This window comes from Eurosta solidaginis, chromosome 3, assembly GCF_040869045.1.
Source record: "Eurosta solidaginis isolate ZX-2024a chromosome 3, ASM4086904v1, whole genome shotgun sequence".
Lineage (NCBI taxonomy): Eukaryota > Metazoa > Arthropoda > Insecta > Diptera > Tephritidae > Eurosta > Eurosta solidaginis.
Genome location: NC_090321.1, coordinates 1,100,070 through 1,126,720, shown reverse-complemented (window position 1 = coordinate 1,126,720; position 26,651 = coordinate 1,100,070). Strand labels below are relative to the sequence as shown.

General features: G+C 37.5%; 2 long non-coding RNA genes across 4 annotated transcripts in view; one reads left to right on the top strand and one right to left on the bottom strand.

The window, feature by feature from the left end:
• LOC137243064 (uncharacterized) overlaps positions 1–24,335 on the top strand; it is a 34,497-nt gene extending 10,162 nt beyond the window's left edge. For 2 of the 3 annotated variants that reach the window (XR_010950440.1, XR_010950439.1), the window contains exons 2-3: positions 23,287–23,451; positions 23,509–24,335. This is a non-coding gene — a long non-coding RNA (uncharacterized lncRNA). Of the gene's footprint in view, positions 1–23,092; positions 23,230–23,286; positions 23,452–23,508 lie in introns of those variants that run through there. The other variant, XR_010950438.1, reaches the window with a different exon arrangement.
• LOC137243065 (uncharacterized) lies at positions 24,271–25,322 on the bottom strand. The gene is made up of 3 exons (XR_010950441.1): positions 25,127–25,322; positions 24,791–24,935; positions 24,271–24,721 (listed from the first exon to the last, which is right to left on the bottom strand). It is a non-coding gene; the product is annotated as an uncharacterized lncRNA (long non-coding RNA).
• Positions 25,323–26,651: the final 1,329 nt, after the last annotated feature.

Genomic DNA, 26,651 nt, shown 5'->3' with positions numbered 1-26,651 from the left:
ATGCAACTGCGCACTGGTTTTATGTATACATACTATAGTATGTATAGAGAAATATTAGTTTCTTTATTCAGGCAAATGCTAAATAACATAAGAATATTCGTAGTATAAAATATAAAAGTTGTATTGCCCCTCTTCATTTACTTTCATTTTAAATTAAATTCACTTCGATAATTCTTGCCGACACAATTCCTCTTTAGTACTTTGGCATATGATCCTCTGTGGGTGCTCCATGGGGTACTACAGTGAAAGTACTTTGGAAAGTACTCTCACGTATGTACTCTATGGAATACTCACAAATAAAGCGAGAGTGGGAGGGATCACCTACTCCTCTCCTAGGACATCGCAATGTTAATTGGAGTACATTTTTTGTATGAATACAGATTAGATTTGGAGCAGTCCTATACTCCAAAAGGAGTATTCCTTACACTATTTATAGATTACTCGCGTTTTTTGAAGGGTACCCTGCAAAAATCGCGAGTACTCCATGCATGCATGTATGGAGTACTCGCTATGGACCAAGCGAGTGCTCCAAAATTAACCACAATTCATACAAAAAATATGGTCCAATTAACATTGCGGTGTCCTAGGACCGGACCATATACTCCAGCTCCGCATTACATCAGAGTAATCCATGGAGTACCCACAGTCCAATAAACATCGTGTGGTGATTACAATGGTTAAAAATGAGCAATGATCGGCTTACAACATGTTCGTGTAGAAACATGAGTTGGTCCATCACTGCATTACAGTGGAGTAGAAGGGTAAGTACTCCAGTGGACCACATGGTCCAACGATTTTTGTAGGGTACTCACGTCAAACTGACTTAAGCACCCATTACTGATACTTAGCATAGACTTGACTTGACTTGGCGTAAACTTGGCAACTTAGCCACGATTACACTCCACTTGGCGCATACAATCTGGTATCATAATCAGCGTTGAAATTTATTTTGAAATAAATGTCAATTTGTATGACAAAATGTCAAAATGAAATGGAAAGAAACAAATGGCATCTCAAAATGTAAACGTCACTTAGAACTTACACAGAAAATCAAAATTCAACAGACTTCGAAGTCAAGTTAAGTGTTGCTAAAGCATATATGACACTACTTTATTTTTGCTTGGATTCCAAGCTAAAAAAACTGATTAAACTTTATCGGAACTTCAAAACACAAAAACGATTTCTATCATAAAAAATTGAGACCACTATTCCCCCAAAATTAGTGAGTTTGACATGTTTTTGTTTATGTTTTACATTTTATTTTTACATTAACACTTTTAACAATAAAAACAATGCAAATAACACGCGAAAATTGTTTCGGTCTCTAGTGGTTCACTTTTTCACAAGAAAGTTTATTTTAGTTGTGTTTTTATGCACCAAATTTTCAAACTAAAAACCAAATTTTCATGTGTCAGAAAAAAATAAAGAAAAACCGGCCGAATGTCAAAAAAACTTATCAAAATACAAACTGGCTCGTTTGTTTTTAATGAACTAGATTGTAATTTCCTTGTATTTCGTTAGTTTTTTGAAATATAGTGTAACGAATTTCCTGCAAATCCTCTTATTTGCCCTTTTGCTAGGATCGTATCGCTAAACTGTTGAATAAATAACTCCAATATTGAATAATGGAAAAATGGCCTTTATTAAAATACTTCACAATAACACTCAAACTGTGCAACGAATAGCTTAATAACCAAACTGATAGTAACTGCTTGACAATTCAAATCAAACTGAATTACTTCTTACTTGCCTGCACCGCTTTTATAGTTTACGCTGCATACTTCTAGGCTCTTCGATTTCCAGAAGTTACTAGTTGTTTCGGCTACAAAATCGCCAGCCACAACTACGTGCACAAATTATTGCTCTCTCTTGTGACAACTCAGATAAGATATATGCATGTGTTTGTAGTTTACAGTCTCCCGCACACACATAAGCGTATAAGTAAATTCATCGGTGTGTGACATCTCATCTCTCGCTGCCTTGTATGTAAATGTTGCTCGTCGGAATGTGTACATATGTGTAGACGCAATTATTGATTCGTTTATGTAGATACATAATGATTGAAATATTGATGTGAATTCACGTCACTGCTTAGCATCGGCCTGGAGATGGCAGCACTCCTCAGTTTTGCTAATATTCGTAACACTGCCCTCCACCTAAGTCTGATCGTCCCGATCAGACAAATCTCCCAATCTAAACGCCGCTAGCATCTCCAAATGTACCACCCTTCTAATCCGTGGTTTCCCAGTAGTTTGTATGCGGTAGATGGTATCACTGATCTTCTTCACAACTTTGTGCGGGCCTTCCCAACTGCACCGAAATTGGGCTGGAACACCTTTCCGCCGGTGAGGGTTGTTTAACAGTACCAAATCTCCATTCCGGAAACCTTCCGAATTATTTTCCCTGTCGTACCTGTGTTCCATCTTACTACTCATTATTCTGGATCGTTTCCTCGCAATCTGTTTCTTGGCCAATGAAGAATTACTTCGCAGAGCTGGCGCTGGACGGATTTCCTTTGCATAATCAGTATCGTTCCCACATTTTACAACAGTAGTGCGCTCCGGCTTGAAACTACCCTCGCATTCTTTCTCGGAAATTCGTTGCTTCGTTTTCCTGCGTCTTTTAGGTTTTGTTAATGCCAGTGTTTCTCTCGCAGGTACTTTTGATTTTGATTTATTTGGCCCATTCGATCTATCAACCTTTACCTTTGAATTTCGTGGCCTTCGTTGAGTATTCTCCACCAGTACCCGATTACTGCTGAACCCTTGTTCCAAACTAAAGTTAAGTGGCACATCTTGGTTCTCATAACGCATCACCCTTCTCTGCATATCGATCTTGATGTCATGGTCAACCAAGAAATCCACTCCCAATATAACTTCATCAACAATCTCCGCCACAACAAATTTGTGTAGAACCATGACCTTCCCAATCAATACTTCACATATCACTTCTCCCTGAACTTCGTTATACTCGCCAGTGACCGTACGCAACTTTGCTCCAGGTAACGGTTTTACTCTCCTGTTGACCAAGTCAGATCGGATCAAGGAATGAGATGCGCCCGTATCTACAGTCAGTATTCGTTCGTTGCCATCCACATTCCCTCTGACGGTAAGACTGCTCGATTTTCTACCAATTTGCGACACAGATATCACAGGGCATTCAATAGCTGGATCTAGCTCTCTACCTCTTACTCGCTCTTGCTCATCTCCTCCAGCTTTGCGTTTACGCTCACCCACATTGTTGGAACTATTAAGGCCAAGATCGCAATGACGTGCAATGTGACCGGACTTCCCGCATTTTAAGCATTTGATAACTTTTTCACTCCGCTTTTGCGATCCTTTCAGCGCCTCCAATATTCCGTCTACCCACTCTGGCCTTTCTACTTCCACACGATGAGCCTTATATGCTGGTTTACTTAATAGTGAGGCCGTTTCCTGAGTCAATGCATGTGATACCGTTTCAGCAAATGTCAGTTTTGGGTTTGCGTATGTAGCTCGCTTCGTTTCCACGTCTCGTATGCCATTTATAAAACTCTGGATTTTTACCCTCTCGGTGTATTCCACGGGTGCGTCCGCATTTGCGAGATGAGCCAACCTTTCAACATCTGAAGCAAACTCTTGCAATGTCTCATTTGCTTTTTGGTAGCGGTTTTGCAACTCAATTTGGAATATCTGTTTTCTATGTTCGCTTCCATAACGTCGTTCTACAGCAGCCATCAATGCTTCAAAATTGTTCCGCTCTCCTTCGGGAATCGTCTGTAGAATTTCCGCTGCTGGCCCCTTCAATGCCACGAACAGTGCAGCAACTTTATCTTCCGCATTCCAGTTGTTCACTGCTGCGGTCTTCTCAAACTGTAGCTTAAAGACCTGGAAAGGAACAGAACCGTCAAAGGATGGTGTTTTTACCTTTGTATTGCTTGCTGAAACAGCTGGGCGGTTTAATTGCAACTCTTGTATACGACCTCTCAAAGCATCCACCTCGGCTTCGATTTTTTCCTCAAACTGCGTTATTTTCTCGTCCATACGTGCTTCGAGTTTTGATGATATACGCGCCTCTTGCGCTTCGAGTTGTACTGTTATGCGTGCCTCTTGTTCTTTCAGTTGTGTCTCCATCTTTGATGTAATCTGTGTCGACATTTCTGCCATACGCGTTTCTTGTGCTTCAAACTTGGATGTTATATCTGTCTTTTGCGATTCTAGTTGTGATGCCATATATGTCTTCTGCTCTTCCAGTTGAGATGACACTGTCGATGTTTGAGCAGATATTGCAGCTAAAATCATGTTCAAGTCTGTGCTGGTAACCGTCTGCGATGTTTCGTTTTTCTCTTCAATTTTTGTTGTCTCCTCGCTATCAAGATGAAAGACATACTCTCCCACATCAATTCCTTCTGCTTCCATTGCCTCTCGTAGCCGTGCCTGAAGTTCAAGTTTAACGCCGCTTGTATTCAATCCACGGCTCTCCAACTCCTTCTTTAGTTGCTGGATCTTCAATTCACTAAACTTCGCCATGTCCCTGCTGTCCTCTGGAATTTATTCAACAATTCCTCTTCTGACACCAATTGTAACGAATTTCCTGCAAATCCTCTTATTTGCCCTTTTGCTAGGATCGTATCGCTAAACTGTTAAATAAATAACTCCAATATTGAATAATGGAAAAATGGCCTTTATTAAAATACTTCACAATAACACTCAAACTGTGCAACGAATAGCTTAATAACCAAACTGATAGTAACTGCTTGACAATTCAAATCAAACTGAATTACTTCTTACTTGCCTGCACCGCTTTTATAGTTTACGCTGCATACTTCTAGGCTCTTCGATTTCCAGAAGTTACTAGTTGTTTCGGCTACAAAATCGCCAGCCACAACTACGTGCACAAATTATTGCTCTCTCTTGTGACAACTCAGATAAGATATATGCATGTGTTTGTAGTTTACAGTCTCCCGCACACACATAAGCGTATAAGTAAATTCATCGGTTTGTGACATCTCATCTCTCGCTGCCTTGTATGTAAATGTTGCTCGTCGGAATGTGTACATATGTGTAGACGCAATTATTGATTCGTTTATGTAGATACATAATGATTGAATTATTGATGTGAATTCACGTCACTGCTTAGCATCGGCCTGGAGATGGCAGCACTCCTCAGTTTTGCTAATATTCGTAACAATAGTTTACACACTTACACCAGTACTGAAACCGTGAGGGAGTGCAACAAAAAATTGAAGATAAAATACAAGAAAAAATACACGAAAATAAAGTAGTGTCATATAGGTATAAGTTTTGAGTAATCAGTAACATTCAATGTTCATTTAACAGAACTGTAAGTGACAGTTCTCAAGCCAAGTCAAGTCTATGCTAAGCATCATTAATGGGCCCTTTATTATTCCTCAGCTTGTGCTGCTTTTATACTCTAGGTTGCCTTGTCTATTTTTATTATTTCAAGAACTGCCTTATCGACCAGTTGTGTCTCACAGTTGGTTATTTAGCTATACATTTATGTAGTACATATATGCAAAGATTTTTGAAGAATAAGATGTGGCATGCGCGAAAAATAGTGTGAAACAACCTTTACAAAATTCTAGTAGGTCACATTCACCACTCACCACAGCAGAATTGTGTTAAATTATCACTGTCTGTATATATTATTTAACAATTATTTGTTCATTTTTTATTCAGCTATCTGTTCAGATGGCGGCCACCGTGGTGTGATGGTAGCGTGCTCTGGCCACCACACCGTATGCCCTGGGTTCACACCCCGTGCAAAGCAACATCAAAACTTTAGAAACAAGGTTTTTCAATTAGAAGACAATTTTTGTAAGTGGTGTGGCGTTCCTTATGGAACTCCTTCAGAAAAATTGTTTTTGTGCGCACGCTAATGCACGCACGCTCCACTCAAACACCAAGAAAACAATCAAACACGAATTTTATGCTTAGTTCTAGTTTGGTTTAATTAGGTTAGATATAGTTTTGTTTACTGTAGAATAAGAGTATTTTTAATATTTAAGTAGTAGCACTTAGTTAATTTAACGTAGACTTAGATTTAGTTTTCTTTTTGTAAATTTGTCGTACACGCCAAGTCTCTGCCAAAATTAATAATAATGATGGCCGCCTTTTCATTACGAGCCGACCTCCCCGTTTTCAACTTGTTTCAACACCTGTTGTCCATTCACAATAGACAACAGGGTTGCACCAAGTGGGAAACAGGGTAAGATCATAAGGCTGCTGTTACACCATCCCCCTTTTCGAAAAAAGTTTGAAGTCGACAAGTTGATCAGGTTTGTCGGCTTCAACCTTTTTGGGTGGTTATTATTCATCCCGATTGGGAAAAAAAATTAGGATAATTTGAGCTTTGCGGCAGATCTACCTAGGCTAACTTGGCTAGTTTAACTAATTACATTTATTTGTATTTTAAGCCTACATATTTACATATATGAATATTAATAGTTTATTTATTATTCTCTTTTTTTCTGTAAGTAGCTTATTTTATTTAATTAATTACATTTATCTGTGCTTTAAGCCTACATATTTACATATATGAATATTAATAGTTTATTTATTATTCTCTTTTTTTCTGTAAGTAGCTTATTTTATTTAATTAATTACATTTATCTGTGCTTTAAGCCTACAATATATGTAAATATATGAATATTAATAATTTGTAAAAAAATTGTTTGTAATTCAAATTCATTTAATAGGTTTTGTGTATTAACTTATACGTACATTCTCTATTTGTTTATTTTACTTACAATACGTATTGTTTCCTATCTTTTGACATATTTTTATTTAAATGTGCTTTTACTTAAATTAAGTATGGTTTTAGAGTATGAGAAATTTTGATTTAAATTTGCTTTATTAGCGTATTGAAATAGTAAAAGATTTTTTTTTTGACTATCTCAAAATGAAATTGGGTACATCCGATTGTATTTACCTAGGTACTCCTCTTATGCGGTTTTTATGTACCGTTTTGTATTTTTTATTTTCATTATCAAAAATGGTTACGTTTACACCGTCTATACTTGTTACTAGGTATGGGCCCTGATATATGTTTTTATGTTTTTCCCGTGGTTCTTTTTGAACTAAAACCATATCGTTTATGTTTACTACCATTGGTTGTGCATTTTTGTCATATGCATCTTTATTCCTTATTTTGTGTTTCTCTACTAACTCTTTAGCCAAGGCGTGGCATTTTTGCATTCGGTATTTTACTTCTTTTGAATAATTTTCGATATTATAAATTGGTTCAATTCTTTCGTTCTTCAGTTCAGATGGCACAATGGCCTTTTTACCAAAAATTAATTCAAAGGGAGTAAGTTTATTATCGAATACCGTATTTGGCGTTGTGTTATGCCAAAACGTAAAATATCTTAAATATGTATCCCAATCATCAAAGGAATCATTTAAGTACGCACGTAGGTACTCGTTGAAAACTCTATGGTTTCTTTCGACAGTTCCTACGGTTTCGTGGTGATATGGTGTAGAAAAGTTGTGATCAATATTTAATAAACTGGTTAAATTTGCAAAATTTCATTTTTGAATTCAGTACCTAAATCTGATTTAATGGATTTCATAACACCGTATATTAAAATGAAGCCTTCGAATAGTGCTGACGCGATGGTTTTTGCACTTTTATCAGGTATTGATATTGTAACTAAGTATTTTGTCAGATCGCAGATTATGGTAAGCGCGAACTTATTACCATATCTCGATTCTGGTAATGGGCCTATGGTATCAATTACGACAATGTCAAAAGGTTTATTAGGAGTAGGAGTTAGAACGAGTTCTTCTTTATTTCCTATTTTCACTTTATTCAGAAGACATTTTTCGCATTTCCTAACATAACTAGCTATGTCTTTTGTCATGTTTTTCCAGTAAAATTTGTTTCGTAATTTGGCGTATAATTTTTTCGTTCCACAGTGACCTCCAGTGATAGGATCATTGTGATAAATTGCTAATAATTTTGATTTTTGTTCCTGATCAGTGATTGTTTCAATTGGATGCATTAAAATAATTTTTAAAAATTGTAAAAGCCTATTTCCTCTTTCTTTAAAATTTGTAATTGTAATATATTTGAAAATTAAATCGTTTTTTGGCCATTCTATTTCCTTAATATTGCGTTTTCCGGCTTCTTTTTCTAGCCTCGAAAGTAAATTATCGAAATTCTTTATTTCGTTAGAAAATTCAAAATCAAGTAAAATTGTTTTTTTATGCTTTATATGCGCGCATATTCTTAAAAATTGTTTATTGTTTTTATCATGAAATATTTCTGATCTAATACGAGGAATTTTTTTTGAAAAGTTATGAGTGAATTTATCAAACACGTTTAATGTTTGTATGTTTTCACATAAGTCTATATTTCCGGTAGAACTACATTTATCCTTTTTCTTACTCATAGCCCTAGTCTGAACTGCAAATATATTTTTGGTTGATTCTTTTATTTCGCCAATGGTTATGCGAGAAAGTGCATCCGCTCCTACATTTGATTTTCCCTTTATGTACTCTATTGTGAAATTGTATTCTGCCAACTCAAGTCTAATTCTAGAAAGTTTTGAAGATGGGTCTTTCATAGTGAATAAATAGACTAAAGGCCTATGATCTGATTTTACAATAAAGTGATTTCCATAAACGTATGGTCTGAATTGTTTAATGGCAAAATAAATGGCTAATAGTTCTAACTCAATGATGGCTTTCTTTTGTTCTGCCTCATTAAAAGATTTTGACGCATAACATATGGGTAAATCGCTGCCTTGATGTTCTTGGCTGAGTATCGCTCCACATCCCGTCTTAGAAGCGTCTACTGTAATGGCGAACTCTTTAGAAAAATCTGGGTATTGTAATATCTTTGGTGACATTAGGGATGCTCTTAGTGCATCAAAGGCTTTATCGCATGATTCGTCCCAGTTAAATTCTACTCTTTTCCTATTCAGTCTGTTCAGAGGTGCTGCCAGAGATGCAAAGTTTGGAATAAAGCGTCTGTAGTAGTTGGCAAAAGCTACAAACCTTCTTACAGCGTCCTTGTCTGTTGGCTTAGTATAGTTACGAATTGCGTCTATTTTAGATTCGTCTGGTGACAGACCTTCAGCTGAGCATTTGTGTCCTAGGAATGTTACTTCTGGTCTTAGAAAATTGCATTTACTTGGATTGAGTTTAAGGTTGAATGATCTACAAGTATTGAATACTTTAGACAAATTTTTAATGTGATGGGATTCGCTACAGCCGATGACTATAATGTCATCTACATAAAGAAAAGCTACATTAGGGGGTATTCCTGAAAATGCGATGGTCATCATCCTAGAAAACGAATTTGGTGCAATGTTCAGACCAAATGGCAATACCTTCCATCGATACGCTCCGCGATCAGTAGAAAATGAGGTTATATCGCGTGAATCTACGTGTAATGATATTTGGTGGAATCCAGAAAAAAGGTCTAAGGTTGAGAAAAATTTGGCTCTGCCAAGATTGTCTAAAATATCATCGATTCGTGCTAATGGAAATTTGTCTGCTATTAGCTTCTTGTTAACTGCGCGAAAGTCAACACACATTCGGTATGCTTTTTTGCCATTTATTTTCTTTTTAGGAACTAAGATAAGAGGACTGTTGTAGTTAGAATAGCTTTCTTCTATTAAATCATTTTCTAATAATTTTGTAACCTGTCTGTTAATTTCTTCCCGCTGCGAATAGGGTAGACGATAGTTCTTTATATACACTGGTTCGTTGTCGGTTAACCGCAATTTCTGCTCATAAAAATTATTTAACGTCATTTTATCGTTGTCAAGCGCGAATATGTCAGCATATTGTATGCATAGATCTAAAAGTTCAGATGGTGCATCTTTTGGAATTTGATCTTTTAAAATCGAAGTTATTTCGTTAATTCGCTTCTCATCTGACTTAGTTTTGTCAATTACATAGACGTGATAATTAGATAAGTTTTCTGTTTTAATAGAGTTTTTGTTTATGAATTGTACATCACTTGTGGTATTGATTAATTTTATGACTGGGTTATTGGAGTTTGTAATGCATCTTGCGGTAAATACGCCTTTTTGTATTTCTTGAGATTCAACGAAAAGTGGAGTTGTTGAGTGACCTAAGTCGAAAATTCGAAAAACTTCGCATCTTGGTGGTATGACACACATATCTCTTTCTGTTCCGTGTAGGATTGGCATAATGACTTTTTCTTTATTTGCCCAGAATGAGATGCTACTATTTGAATAATTTATTACACATTTATTATAATGAAGAAAATCTTTACCCAGTATACCGTCTGATGGGATATTGAAGTCATCTTTTACCACATGTAAGCTGTGTTCGACTAGATTATTCGAAAAATTTAGGTTTATGTTTATTTTACCCAAAGTAGCAACAGAATCTGATGTAACGCCAGTGATATTCACTATTTCGTCATAGTTAATGGGAATGTGCTTATTTAAGCTAGAAATTTTAATTAGCGAAATATCAGCTTGTGTATCTAGTAAAAATGTACATAATTTGTTAGATCCGGTTATATGAGTTTCGATAAAATCTGAGTAGTTTAGGTTTAGACAAAAAATATTTTTAATATTTATTCGTTTATCTCCTCGTCCCTCAGTGTTCGCTGCTGAGGGGCGTCCAAGTTTAAAGAGCGAACGTTTGCATTATTTCGCGTATTTGAACTTCCGGCGTTAGTATTGGTTCTGTTTTCTAGCCTATTTTGACTGTTGCTAGTATTACGCGAGTTACTATTTTTTCGATTGTCGTTGTTTTGCCTATAGTTGTTGTTTTGCCTATTTTGATTGTTATTATTGTATCTAGCGTTATTATTGTTGTTGTACCTATTGAAATTATTATTGTTTTTGAACCTGTTGAAATTGCTATTGTTGTTGTATCTATTATTGTTATTGTAGTAGTTATTGCCTCTATTGTTATTGCGAAAGTTGGGTTGATTGTTAAACCTTGATCGAAAAGCTAATACCTGCCTTTCTGTAGCCTGATTGTTTTGTTCGACTATCATTTTTGCTACGACGTCTTTTGCGTCACTAAAGGAGGTTGATGCGAGAATTGATTTGACTAAGTCTGAGCGCGTATTTAGCCTACAGACGTTTACTGACTGTTCGACTGCCATCTCGTGCGCTTTGTCTTTTGATATTCCCTCGATAATTAGAGACCTCTCTAAAGCATCAGATAATTCCTCTACTCGTTTAGCAAACTCGGTTAAATTATTGTTCGTAACTTTTAGTGAAGTTATTTTCCCTGCAACGACTTTTGAATTGTCTGGCTTTATTCGACTTTTAAGAGCATCTTTAAGTTCTTGGATAGATGTTATATTTGTCGGAATTACTTCTCTTGCTTTCCCTTCGAGCTTCGATTTAACCAATAAAATGAAAGTTGGCACAAGATCTGGATCTATACATCCTTCTACTAGTTCAATTTTATCTATGAAGGAGTCTAGCGCTAAGGGGTCACCGTTATAGTTTTCCCTAAATAAAGGCGCCCACGACCCAATAAACTGTCTCTTTTGCTCTGGTGTAGCCATTATTGTTGGTTCTAGAAAACTAGTACGAGATTAGTTGGAATTTGAGAAAGTTGTTAAAAGCCCTAAAGAGTTGTTTGATGTAACGACTGGGTTATCGAAACCACAGAAGTTTTCTTGTAATGAAATATTTTCGGTATGAGGTAAAAAACAACTTTGTTCACCGATGCGAGTGTCGAGTGTTTCCGGCTTTGATGAGTCAGAGAATTCCTCTTCTTCCTCAAATTCGATTTTGTATGCGTCGAAGGATTCTTTTTCTTCCCGATCCGTATCTGATATAAAAGTGTTATCTTGGACTAAGTCGATGTAGTTGGTTGGTACTTTAATTGTGAAGTTGAGTTTTGTAAAACATTTAATTAATTCTTCCCTACAACGTGATAAACTTTTATTCACAGCAATTGGCGTAGGTCGGTTTTCAAAATGCCCGTTTGCCTCTATTAAAATGTTATTATATGCCTTAATTAAAGAATTTTTATATTCATCTAACTTCTCTTGCCTTGTCGGTAAAGAACGACCTGTATGTAAAACGCGTTTTCTAATTTTAAAGAAATTTTCTCTCAATTCTTTGAATTTTGTTTCGAAATTTGACATTAGCAAAAGGAAGGCTCTTACACTTGCAGCTTTGTATGCTATCCAAGCATTAAGAAATTTTAATGAAAAGAAGTTTGAAATGATTTTATAATCTAATTCGAGTTGTGAAAAAGTTGCAAGTTTGAGGTATGAATATGAACGAATTTGAATGAAAAAGAAATTTGGAATGGTTTTAGAATTTTAAATTGTTTGAGTTCTGAATAAGGACAAATAATGTAATGTAATGTATTTATTTATTACGGCTTTCCTAAGCCTAACTTAAATCTATTTTACATGTTATAATTGTCTTCTGGACTATGCAATCTAGAATAGTTACATCTATGTCCTACCTTGGAGTACTATGGATGGGAGACTTCCAGATCATGCGAACAAAGCGTTGTGCTTGTGTAGTATGTAGGCATTTTACGCATGTTAGTAAAGCGCGAAGGCAACATCTGCACGGCGATGCACTGAGTTAATCGAGTGATGCGCCCCAGTATGTGCTTCGGCAACCTTTTTTGTATGCGTACAAGAGCTTGGAAGTCTTGGCGCTACATAGCAATATAGAGTATAGTTTCGCTGCACTTCTATCGATGCTATGGAAGTCCGCCTGTCCAGCACTAAATTGGTAGTGTTCTGCAATAATTGTACAATTTTTGTTTAAATTTATTGGAATGACATGATTTAATATCATTCGGTAGTTCATTATAGGATTTAAGACCTTTATAATACAGATTACATTTGTCTGCTTCAGTTTTATAAGCCGGCAGATTAAAATCATTTTTATTACGAGTATTTACAGAGTGTATATCTTTTACATATTTTATATTCGTCCTCAAATACGCAGGCAAAGTTCCTTCTATTATGTTTTTAATAAATTTTATGGTATAATAAAAAAGTTGCTGTCTAATGCTAAGCCAATTAAGAGAGCATAGCATGTCTCTGATAGGTGTGTCATACCGTTTTTTGAGAATGAATCTCATAGCGCGGTTCTGTTGCTTTTGTAGCTTGTATATCTGACTATCTCGCAAGATGAAAAATATAGTTGGGCAATAAATAAAATGAGGTTCGATTATAGATCTGTAGACGATGATTTTATACCTTCTATTTAAATATTTGCAGGTTCGTTGTGTAAAATATAACTTTTTCGCTATTTTTCCTACCGTATAATCCACGTGCTCGTTGAAATTCAGCTTATCATCTATTTTTATTCCCAAGTATTTTAAGGTGCTGACTTTTTCAATTAGTTCGTTATTTATATTTAAGTTTTGTAGCTCACTGTTTTGAAAATTGCGTCTAGATATAACCATAAATTTCGTTTTATTGACATTCACTTTTAGTCTGTTTACGCATAACCAACCATATACGCTGGTTAGATCTTCTTGCAGCTTAGCATATATTTCAGTAATATTGTTCCCACTTATCATCAGCAATGTATCATCAGCAAACAATTTTATTTCACAGTGCTTAATGGAGCTAGTTATATCATTAATATATATATTGAACAGTATGGGTGCCAGCACAGACCCTTGAGGTAGACCAACAGGTACCTCCCTTTTATCCGATACGGACGTTCCAATCACTGTTCTTTGGTATCTGTTAATTATGAAGTCTTGAAACCATTTTAGTTCTATACCAGAAACGCCAATGCAAGAAAGCTTTTTCAGCATTAAGTTTTGGTCGATCGTCTCGAATGCACGCTTTAAATCCAAAAACACAGCTAATATGTGTTTTTTCCTGCTTAAGCCTTCTTTCCATTTGAATTGAGAAGATATTTGAAATGGTTTTGTAACCTGTATTGTATTAACCTAAATTGAATTGTTGCTGCGGATTGAGACATGAATGTGAACAAATTTGAGTTGAAAGTGAATATGAAATGGTTTTATCACCTAAGTTGAATTAATAAAAGTGGCAAGTTTGTGTTATGAATGTCAATTTTAATTGAAAAGAAATTTAGAATGATTTTATAATCTAATTTGAATTTTGTATTGAATGTTGAAGTAGAATTAGTGAATTGAATAAATTTGACATTATTTGAAGTTGGAGTCACTTGAGAGACAGCTGGGTTGTATTCCCTGTGAACAATGAATAAAAAAAAAATTGTTTATACCGGGTGTGCTACCATATACGGTATATAAGAGAGAATCCTGATCTATTTTTCCAATTTTCCAAGACAGTATTAATTTTAGACGTGATATGTTTATTGCAATTTAGTATTTATTACAATATTGTTTAACGTGACGGCCGCACCGTTGCACAAAAAGTATTAAATTTTAATATTTAACGTGTCGGCCGCACCGCTACACAGCAAAATGTGGAGTATGAATTGTAAAAATTTATTAAATTTTCATCATTATTTTACGTGTCGGCCGCACCGTTTCACCAAAATGTTTTGTTTGTTTGTTTTTTTTTTTTTTTTTTTTTGTATTGTGAGTTAATAAAGTTTTCGATGTATTAAATTTTTACGGTTTGGTAAAGTATTTCAAAGTATTTGATATGTTCAAAATTACTTAAATCTTCGCACAATGTACTATGTATATGCATATGTCTTTCCTTTTTTTTTTTCTTAAATGCCTCGCTCTTAGACACAATTTATGTAATATATGCATATACATACTCACCCTATAAAAATTTATTGAAAGTATATATGTGTAAGGCCAATTTCGTTTTTTCGATTTGTGTCAAAAAAAAAATTTTTTTGAAAGTCGTAGATACTTTAAAGTGATGCAAAAAAAAAAATGCAAAATGTATGTGTATCAATTTTGTTTCGAATTATATCTATTACATATATGGGATTATCGGAAACTACTTTAATTGACTAATAAATTTGAGAATATCCATTTCACTTTAATTTTGAACGATGTTAAAAGTATGTATTTTTATTGTATGTATTCACGTTTGATTTAGACTGATTATATTTCAAGCTATACACATTATTGTTGCAAATCTAAATTGCTTTACTTATGAAAATTTAGAGTTATAATGTATGAAAATATTATAAAAATTGGCAAAGTTGAAGAAACAACCGATATTGCGGTTAGGTTTTAAGAATTTTTCCGGAAAATATAGATTTGAGGTTGATCGAATTTGAAAGAAATTTTAAGTATTTTTGCGAAAAATATTGATTTGAAATTGACCGAATTTAAAGGAATTTTAAGTATTTTTGCGAAAAATATTGGTTTGAGATTGACCGAATTTAAAGGAATTTTAAAAATTATATCGAAAAATATTTATACGAAAAATTATGTATACGTATGTATTTCAAAAGCAACTACATATTACATCTCAAACATACATTCATACTGCAAGCTACGCCTCACCATACGCTTTCACCGCTGCTGCTGTTCTGCTGCTGCCGTCATCACTTCGCTGCTTACAATTTTCGTTCAGCTTCCTTGTGCAGCTGCTATTTTGATGTTATTTATAGTGGCTTCGCTTGGTTCGGGGTGCCGTACATTGCCTTGTCCCGTTATGTTGGGTACAGCTTCCCTTCAATTTGTATGCCGAAGCCTCTGTATGTGTTATATTTTTTTGTAGGTTTTTGGATTTTGTATTTTTTTTGTAAAGATTTTTGTATTTTAAATTTTTTATTGTAGGTTTTTGTATTTTATATTTTTTTTGTAGATTTTTGTATTTTATATTTTTTTGTAGATTTTTACATTTTATGTTTTATATATTTTCACCAATTGCGCTGCCTTACGAAGGTGGCCTAGTGCTCCATCCTACATTAAATTTGGCAAGCTGCCTCACGGTCGCCATGTGGGGTTCCTTATGGAACTCCTTCAGAAAAATTGTTTTTGTGCGCACGCTAATGCACGCACGCTCCACTCAAACACCAAGAAAACAATCAAACATGAATTTTATGCTTAGTTCTAGTTTGGTTTAATTAGGTTAGATATAGTTTTGTTTACTGTAGAATAAGAGTATTTTTAATATTTAAGTAGTAGCACTTAGTTAATTTAACGTAGACTTAGATTTAGTTTTCTTTTTGTAAATTTGTCGTACACGCCAAGTCTCTGCCAAAATTAATAATAATGATGGCCGCCTTTTCATTACGAGCCGACCTCCCCGTTTTCAACTTGTTTTAACACCTGTTGTCCATTCACAATAGACAACAGGGTTGCACCAAGTGGGAAACAGGGTAAGATCATAAGGCTGCTGTTACAGTGGGGTCGCCCCTCGGCAGAGTTTGGCAAGCGCTCCGAGTGTATTTCTGCCATGAAAAGCTCTCAGTGAAAAATCATCTGCCTTGCAGATGCCGTTCGGAGTCGGCATAAAACATGTAGGTCCCGTCCGGCCAATTTGTAGGGAAAATCAAGAGCAGCACGACGCAAATTGGAAGAGAAGCTCGGCCTTAGATCTCTTCGGAGGTTATCGCGCCTTACATTTATTTTTTATTTTTTTATTTATCTGTTCAGAATTTTAATTTTTCTCTCTACACCTCCAAACAGTGTATTTTGCATGCTTGAATTATGTTAAAGATTGTGGTGTGGTGGAAGTGACCTACTAGAATTTTGTGAATCTCCGCTGCTGTCCCCTGAAGTTCGCGCATGCAACATCTTTATTCTTCAAACATCGATTAAATATGTAAATCGCATCACCGATAACGCATTCGATCCGCGTTTCAAACAAATTTACTCGTTTTTCATCCGTAGTTCATTGTGTTGCGGATCTTATTAAAATAAAGATGGAGAGCAATAAAATGTAGGGGAAAATATTTTTATATATCTTTTTTGAGTAACATATTGTAACGAATCTACTTGCAAATCCTCCTATTTGCAATCCTCTGCTAAGTTCGAATCACTAAACTGTTGAATAAATAACTCCAATATTGAATAATGGAAAAATGGCCTTTATTAAAGTACTTCACAATGACACTTATACTTTGCTACTCGCTGGCTTAATAACCAAACTGATTGATAATTCAAATTGAACTCTACTATTGGCCGCCAGATCGCGTGCTTAATCAATAACTGATTGATTGCTCAACTCAAACTGAATTACTTCTTACTCGCCTGCCCCGCTTTTATAGTTTACGCTGCATACTTCTAGGCTCTTCGATTTCCAGAAGTTACTAGTTAGTTTCGGCTACAAAATCGCCAGCCACAACTACGTGCACAACTCATTGCTCTCTCTTGTGACAACTCAGATAAGATATATGCATGTGTTTGTGCATTGCCGCTCCGCTACTCGTATACGTACATATGTGTAGACGCAATTATTTATTCGTTTATGTAGATACATAGTGATTGAATTATTGATGTGAATGTTTGTAGTTTACAGTCTCTCGCGCATACATAGGCGTATAAGTAAATGCATCTGTGTGTGACATCTTTCGGTTGCCTTATATATGTGTATACATGATTTGATTATTGACGTAAATACTGCTTATCGTGGCCTTGGCATCGCCTTAGTGATGGTATAACTTAGTGATATTAATATCCGTGACACTGCCCTCCACCTAAGTCTGATCGTCCCGGTCAGACAAATCTCTCGATCTAAACGCTGCTAATCTCTCCAAATGAACCACTTTCATTTTGGTTCGTGGTTTGTGTGCGGTACACTACATCGTTGATCCGTTTTACAACTTTGTATGGGCCTTCCCAGTTACACTGCAATTTCGGGGACAAACCTTTTTTCCGTTGTGGGTTGTATAGCAGCACCAAATCTCCTTCCTGAAACCCTTCCGAATTAATTGCTTTATCGTACCTCGCTTTCATCTTGTCACTCATAATCTTTGCTCGTTGCCTTACCAGATCGTGTATCTCTATCAGCTCTTCTTCCAAGACACCAGTGGATTTCTTGACATTCCTCTCCGCATCGGCATCTATCCCATACTTCAAATCAGCTGGCAGTCGAAGGTCATTGCCAAAAATTACCTTTGCGGGAGTTTGGCCCGTTGTGTCATGTACTGCCGATCGGTAGGCCATCAAGAATAATGATATGTGTGTATCCCAGTCCTTATGGTACTTGTCTACAACTTTCCTTAAATGCTCCTCCAATGTTCTATTGAAGCGTTCCACCATACCATCGGACTGAGGATGCAATGCAGTTGTCCGTGTTTTTCGAATGCCCAACTTCTTGCCCATTTCTTGGAACACAACTGATTCAAAATTCCTGCCTTGGTCAGAATGTAACTCCATTGGTACACCATACCTTGCAACCCATTCGTTTTTAACCACTTCTGCTACTGTATCTGCTTCTTGGTTTGGGATTGGGTATACCTCTGGCCATTTACTGAAATAATCCATAACCACCAGTACGTATTTGTTTCCGCGGTTGCTAGTAGGAAATGGACCTGCGACATCCATGGCGATCCTTTCAAATGCTGCACCTGAAATATACTGCTTCATCTGGCCATGACTTCGGGTTTTGGGCCCTTTCGCTCCGTTGCATACCTCGCAGTTGGCAATCCACTCGGTGACCGACTGACGGCAACCAACCCAATAGAATCTCTGCTTAATTTTTTCGAGTGTCTTCGTGATTCCAAGATGACCTCCACTTGGACCATTGTGCAGCTCGCTGAGCACGTCAGGAATCCTCTTCCTGGGAACAACTATCAGTTTCTTCTTGCATTGACCATCCTCACATACTCGATGCAAGCAACCGGATATCAATTCTAAACTGTTCCACTGTGCCCAATATGACTTCGCAATGGGACTCTCTGCTGACATCTCCTCTCTGCTTGGTCTTTCGTTTCGTTCGACCCCTTGCATAACATGTGACAGATCTGTATCTTCTAGCTGACACTTTCTTAGTTGTTTCTTGTCCCATTCATCCGTACACGTTATAGTCATTAGCCGGACATCTATAATGTCTTCTTTAGCCTCGGCCTTTGAGCAGTGCTTGCATTCCAGACTACATGGTATTCGTGACATTGCATCAGCATTTCCATGGGTACTACCTTTTCGATGCTCAATGGAAAAGTCATAGCTTTGTAGTCGCTCGATCCACCGTGCCAATTGTCCTTCCGGATTACGGAACTGCAGAAGCCATTTCAACGCTGCGTGATCTGTCCTGGCACGGAATCGCTGGCCGTAGAGGTATTTGTGAAAATGTTTAATGCACTCTACCAATGCCAACAGCTCTCTCCGTGTAACGCAATAGTTCCTCTCTGGTTTTCCAATTGAACGGCTATAATATGCAACTACCTTCTCTTGTCCATCGACCAGTTGTGATAAAACGCCTCCTATAGCATATCCGCTCGCAACTGTATCTAGAATAAACGTTGCTCCTGGAATCGGGTATGCCAACATTGGGGCAGTGCACAACCGCTCTTTCAATGTTTGGAAAGCTACTTCTTGGTCCTTCTTCCATTCAAAAGCTTTATTTTTCCTTGTTAGCTCGTGGAGACTATGGGCTACGCTGGCAAAATTTGGTACAAATCGGCGTGCACATATGTGCACAACCCCAGGAAACTTCTCAATTCATGCAGATTCTGTGGTCTTGGCCAATCCTTTACTGCCTCTATCTTTTCATTCGCTGTACAGACACCTTCTGTCGTTACCTTGTGGCCCAAATAATTTACTTCCTTTTTAAACAGCGTACACTTTTTGGGACTTAACTTCAGACCAGCGCCAGCTATTCTCCGGAAAACTTTCTCCAAGTTTTTAAGATGTTCATCAAAACTCTTGCCCAATACGATGATGTCGTCCAGGTACACCAAGCATGTTTTCCAATGTAGTCCTTTCAGTACCTGGTCCATGAGTCTCTCAAAAGTAGCTGGTGCATTGCAAAGTCCAAAAGGCATCACTGTAAATTGCCAAAGACCATCACCGACACTGAAGGCTGTTTTCTCTTTATCTTCCTCCTTCACCTCAACTTGCCAGTAGCCACTTTTCAAGTCCAGTGTGGAAAACCATTTCGTACCAGATAGCGAGTCCAGAGTGTCGTCAATTCTTGGTAACGGGTAGCTATCCTTTTTCGTAACGTCATTCAACTTTCGGTAGTCCACGCAAAACCTCATTTTTCCATCCTTCTTCTTTACAAGTACTACCGGTGAGCTCCATGGACTAGCTGATGGTTCGATGACGCCACTGTCACTCATTTCTTGTATGATTTGACTCACAACTTCCCGCTTCGCCAGTGGAACACTACGTGGAGCTTGACGGATCGGCCTCGCATCTCCAGTGTCAATTTGATGTTTCACAACATTGGTGCGGCCTGGTTTGGAACCATCCTGGTCAAATATGTTCGCGTATTTTATGAGCAGTTGTTTTGCCTTACTCTGATAGGCTTCCTCTAGCCCATGCGTCCATGCCGTGATATCATTTGAAAGATCAGTATTACTAGATGAAACGTATTCCTGGAGCTGTTCACAGTTAATAACTACTTCGGCCTCTTGGCATCTTCCCAAAATAGCTCCTTTGGTCAAATTGAATGGTGACTTGAACTCATTGAGTACTCTTACCGGAATACGTCCATCTTGTTTTGTCATAGCCAGGGTTTTTCCTACAAGTATGTTCAGTGCTGATTTATTTGCTGCTCCGACAACCCACAATTTGTTTGTCCCACAATCTCCATCTACCTTTGCCCAGATGACTGCTTCTGATTTTGGTGGTATTTGCTGACTCTCTTCCACCAGCACTCGTTTACTGCTGTAGCCTCTCTCGTAGCCTCGTAGCATCGTCTTGCTTTGCATATCGATCTTGATGCCTTGGTTGATTAAGAAGTCCACTCCAATTATGATTTCATCAACAATACCTGCCACTATAAAATTGTGAAGTACCGTGACGTTCCAATTGCTACTTCACATTCTACTTCTCCAATTACCTGGGTGTCCTTTCTCGTGGCTGTACGTAATCTTGCTCCAAGCAATGGCCTTATCTTCTTGTTGACTAAATCTGATCGAATGATGGAATGGGATGCACCCGTATCTACAGTCAGTAAACGTTCCTTTCCATCCACATGTCCTCCGACAGTAAGATTGCTTGACCTTCTTCCAATTTGCGAGATAGAGATTATGGGACATTCAATTGAGGGAGCCAGCTGTCGCCCCTTGCGGCTGACTCGCTTTAGTTTAACGATTGAGTGGATTTGGAGATTTGCTCGTCTCCTTCAGCTCTGCGTTTACGGCCACCCACATTGTTGGAACTATTGGAATTGCTACTGCAATGACGTGCAATGTGACCTGGGTTACCGCACTTGAAACATTTCATAACTCCGGTATTTTTCTGTTGTGATCCCTTCAGAGCTTCCAAAATTGTATCTACCCACTCCGGCCTTTCTACTTCCACACGATGAGCTTTGTATGCTGGTTTAATCAATAATGACGCTGTTTCCTGAGTCAATGCATGGGATACCGTTTCAGAAAATGCTTGCTTTGGGTTCTCGTATGTGGCTCGCTTCGTTTCGACGTCCCGTATGCCATTTATAAAGCTCTGAATCTTCACTCTTTCCGTGTATTCCACGCGTGCATCCGCATTTGCAAGATGAGCCAATCTTTCAATGTCCGAAGCAAACTCCTGCAAAGTCTCGTTAGCTTTTTGGTAGCGGTTTTGCAATTCTATTTGAAATATCTGTTTCCTGTGTTCGCTTCCGTATCGCCGTTCTACAGCAGCCATCAATGCGTCATAACTGTTCCGTTCGAACTCTGGAATAGTCTGTAAGATTTCCGCGGCAGGCCCTTTCAGTGCCACGAACAGAGCTGCAACTTTATTTTCAGCATTCCATTGGTTCACTGCTGCGGTCTTCTCAAACTGTAGCTTGGAGACCTGAAAAGGAACAGAACCGTCAAAGGATGGTGTCTTTACCTTTGGATTACTCGTTGAAACTGCTGGGCGATTTAGTTGCAACTGCTCGATACGTCCTCTCAAAGCATCCACCTCGGCCTCGATTTTTTCTTCAAACTGTAAAATTTTTGTATCTTGCGCCTCCAACTTCGAGGAAATTCGTCCTTCTTGCTCTTCCAGTTGAGCAGAGATCTGCGATGATATCTGTGCTGAAATTTGCGCCGACATTTCGGATATCCGTGTTTCTTGTGCTTCTATCTTCGATGTTATTTCTGACGACATTTCTGCAATATGTGTCTCCTGTGATTCCATCTTGGATGCCATATATGTTTTCTGTTCTTCCAGTTGAGTTTCCATCTTGGATGTTATACGTGCTTCCTGCGATTCCAGTTGTGAAGAAATTAGTGTCGACATTTCTGAAATACGTGTTTCTTGTGCTTCAATTTTCGATGTTACTGTCGACGTTTGTGCAGATATTGCAGCCAATATCACGTTCAAGTCTGTGCTGGTAACCGTTTGCGATGTTTCGTTTTTCTCTTCATTTTTTGTTGTCTCCTCGCCATCAAGATGAAAGACATACTCTTCCACATCAATTCCTTCTGCTTCCATTGCCTCTCGTAGCCGTGCCTGAAGTTCAAGTTTAACGCCGCTTGTATTCAATCCACGGGTCTCCAACTCCTTCTTTAGTTGCTGGAACTTCAATTCACTGAACTTTGCCATGTCCTTGTTGTCCTTTGGAATTTATTCAACAATTCCTCTTCTGACACCAATTGTAACGAATTTACTTGCAAATCCTCTTATTTCAATCCTCTGCTAAGTTTTTTTTTTTTTAATATTGAATAATGGAAAAATGGCCTTTATTAAAGTACTTCACAATGACACTTATACTTTGCTACTCGCTGGCTTAGTAACCAAACTGATTGATAATTCAAATTGAACTCTACTATTGGCCGCCAGATCGCGTGCTTAATCAATAACTGATTGATTGCTCAACTCAAACTGAACTACTTCTAACTCGCCTGCCCCGCTTTTATAGTTTACGCTGCATACTTCTAGGCTCTTCGATTTCCAGAAGTTACTAGTTAGTTTCGGCTACAAAATCGCCAGCCACAACTACGCGCACAACTCATTGCTCTCTCTTGTGACAACTCAGATAAGATATATGCATGTGTTTGTGCATTGCCGCTCCGCTGCTCGTATACGTACTTATGTGTAGACGCAATTATTTATTCGTTTATGTAGATACATAATGATTGAATTATTGATGTGAATGTTTGTAGCTTACAGTCTCTCGCGCATTCATAGGCGTATAAGTAAATGCATCTGTGTGTGACATCTTTCGGTTGCCTTATATATGTGTATACATGATTTGATTATTGACGTAAATACTGCTTATCGTGGCCTTGGCATCGCCTTAGTGATGGTATAACTTAGTGATATTAATATCCGTGACAATATATTAAAAATTCCATTTTTTTAGGAAACGCACAACCAGCAGAGACCAGTTTAAATGTTTGGTATCTAAACGCATCCCGATAAAGCCAAAAATTTTACAAGAAATGCTCCAAACGAGGTAGAACAAGGCGCGCGTGATGATCTCAACTCTCTAGGACCTCCATCGAAAACCATTGCAGGATGGAAAAAGGTTTGTAGATGATTCAATAGTTAATTGAAAATATCCTTAATTACGTATTAATTTTAGGTTTGGTCAGACTTTAAGACTGCAGTTAAGAAAAAGTTGGCACACAACAATAGAGAAATGCAAGCAACTGATGGAGGAGAAAATAGGCAACAACCCCTAACTAGTTTGGAAGAAGATGTTGCTGATTTAGTAGGTCTAAATGACTGTGTCGGTGGCATTAGAAATGCAAAGCAGTTTGGAGTTCCTCAGAAGAAAATAACTGAGAATACCACTCCAATAAATTTAGAGCTGACGGTTGATGACACTACTCCATCTACATCGAAGAGAACTCGTGAGGGTAGCAATCTATCTACTTCACGAGATGCCATGGACCATGAGTTCTTAGGAAAGAAAAATGTAGAAAATCAGCGAAATATTTGCAATGCACGCAAAAAAAAAAAGAGACCAGAGCAATTTGATTTATTAGAAAAGCAAATAGGTGTGGAAGAGAACTTATATTAAAAAATTAGCGAAGGTGTTGGTGCGCAAGAACTGCATTTTAGAAATGTTAAAGATCATATAAAACGACTGACTAGATCGGTAGAAAAGCTGGGTGATTACCAGAAAAAAATAATGAAATTCTCCAAGCTTTTCTTGAAGAGACAAAAAGGCACAATATCGCTATGGAGACGAATGCTGTTGAAAAATTGAGGGTAAAAAAAGAACTTTGAAGTATTGAGCTAGGAGGGATCAACAAACAACTGACACCTAAAAAATAAGTATAAGTATTTAAATCTGACTGAATTAGTGATTTTTTTTAGCTTTAGTTTTTAAAGTGCAACATTTGCCAGGAAGGCTTTTTTATTTAATTTTAACAAATATATACATATGTTTAGAGAAAATAAATATATTTTCTTTTACAAAAAGTTCTGTAACATTTCATTGCCAATTTGGTTTGCTTCATTTGTATATCTTTGGTGTTGTACAGGTTCACCTATTTCATAATCATCGTTTTCATAAACCCCGTCTAAATATTCCTCTGAAATATTGTAATGGATCCGAATGTTATGAAGTTCCGCCGCAACGTTTACAATTTGAGCCACTTTTTCTGGAGAATAAAGAAGTTGGCGAGCGGAAAGCAGGCATCGACACCAATTCTTCCAGACACCTATAGTGCGTTCAACAATATTGCGACCCGAGCTATGACTTTTATTGAATCGGCATTGGGGTGTATTAGCTCCAGCATTTCGAAAGGGTGTTATCAGACAGGGTAAAAGTGGGTATCCAGAGTCACCTAGGGCAAGATTAAGTAAAACAAAATTACAAATGTATGGTTAATTTTTTTTTTTTTTTTAAAGCATACCCAACAATCTGGTGGTGCTGTCTCCATTTTCGTACAAGGCTTGGAAATATGTTGAAGCATCGCTATTTTCCCAAATAAAGGAATCGTGACTAGCACCTGCATATCTGCTATTCACATATCTTATTCGCAACTTATGGTCACATATCTTAAGAAAGGAAATTATTTTCGTAGTAAATTATATTGTGGAAATTAACGTACAATCATGGCATTAATACTGTAATATCCTTTCCTATTATAATAAAGGTGTGCATTGTCCCCAGCAGGTTTTAAAATTTTTATATGGGTGCCATCTACACACATAACTATACCAGGAATTCTTGTTTTTCCATAAAATACCTTTTGGCTTCAAGCTTTTCAGTCTCCGTCATTGTCAGGCTTATCCATCTAGGGCATAGTGTTGCTTCTAAAATATTAAGAACGTCGGACAGTGCTGTGGAAATTGTGGATTGCGCCATGCCAATATTAAAATCTTGTCCAGTACCATTTTGATAGCCCCCTTCAGCAAAAAATCTTAGACAGGATTCTAGTTTAAGCTCTGGTGATATTGACCATGAGTTGCGAGCGGGAGGCATTTCCCGCTTTAATATATCCAGAACATATTGAAAGGCTAACTTATTGAGCCGGAACTGTTTAAAAAATCTAAGGAGTACACATAAATTGATAACGTCAACTGTTCTAAATATATATTCTCCGTGAACTTACACATCATCAGGTAACCGGAGTACCTCAACAGCTTTATCTCTTCGTCTTGCATCCTTACTTGTGTTTTCATCGAAATCTAAATAAAACCCTATTGAATCCATATTACACATTGAACAAATATTTATTTGTTTTAAAATTATTGCACAGCTGATTATATTGATAATACAGTTTACGGATTGTAATGCAGTGCATCCGTCGGATTCAATGATATCATTTTAGCAAGAAAGTGAATCGAGTGCGGATCGAGTTAACTCCCGCCGCAACCCATCCGACGTTTGCCATGTATCATATCATGGTCATATACGCTCTTAACTGATGATTACACGATGTCTGGCTGTTTCTCTTTCTTCTTTGCTCTTAGCTTTGCTGTTTACCTGTATGTAGGTGTGACTGCTTACTTTGACGTTGTTGCGCATTTATTTACTAGCAACATAGTGATGTATCGAAATGTCAAAGTTTACGAGCTCGTAAAATTCTTCTCGCCGGAAAAATTCCGGATTCTGGCTTCATTTTCCGGTGGAGGCCGCAAATTTAGCGAGACAACGTGACCTTATAAGAAGCACGACCCCAGCGACCCCCAAATAAGGGATATAAACCAACGCATCAGATTGCTTGGGGATGAACACAAGCGGACGAAATGGGAGGAACATTTAAAGAATTGTAACCTCTCTGCCGGTGCGGGTAAGCTTTGGTCCACTGTAAAGTCCCTATCGAATCCGTCCAAGTACAATGACAAAATTTCTATCGCCTTTGGCGATAAAGTGCTGGCAGATGCGCGAGCGTTTTTTGCCGATATATGTGATGCATTCTACGGTTGACAAAGTTAGACGGCGCGCAGAAAGACGCGCACAACAACATAAATACACCGCGTCCCCATTAACCATCACCGCCAAAAAGTTTGAGGATGCCATCGTTCATGGTAAACCATACGGCATAGCCATGCCGATGCTTAAAAACCTAGGCAAAGAGTGATTTAATTATCTAGCACATGTCAACTTGTCCCTTTCCATCTTTGTCATCTCCGAGAAATGGAAAATGGCCAAGGTGGTCCCGCTACTAAAGCCTGGGAAACCAACTAACATAGGAGATTCTTATCGTCCGATATCACTCCTATCGCCAGTAGCCAAGATACTTGAAGCCATTCTGCTTCCCTACTCGT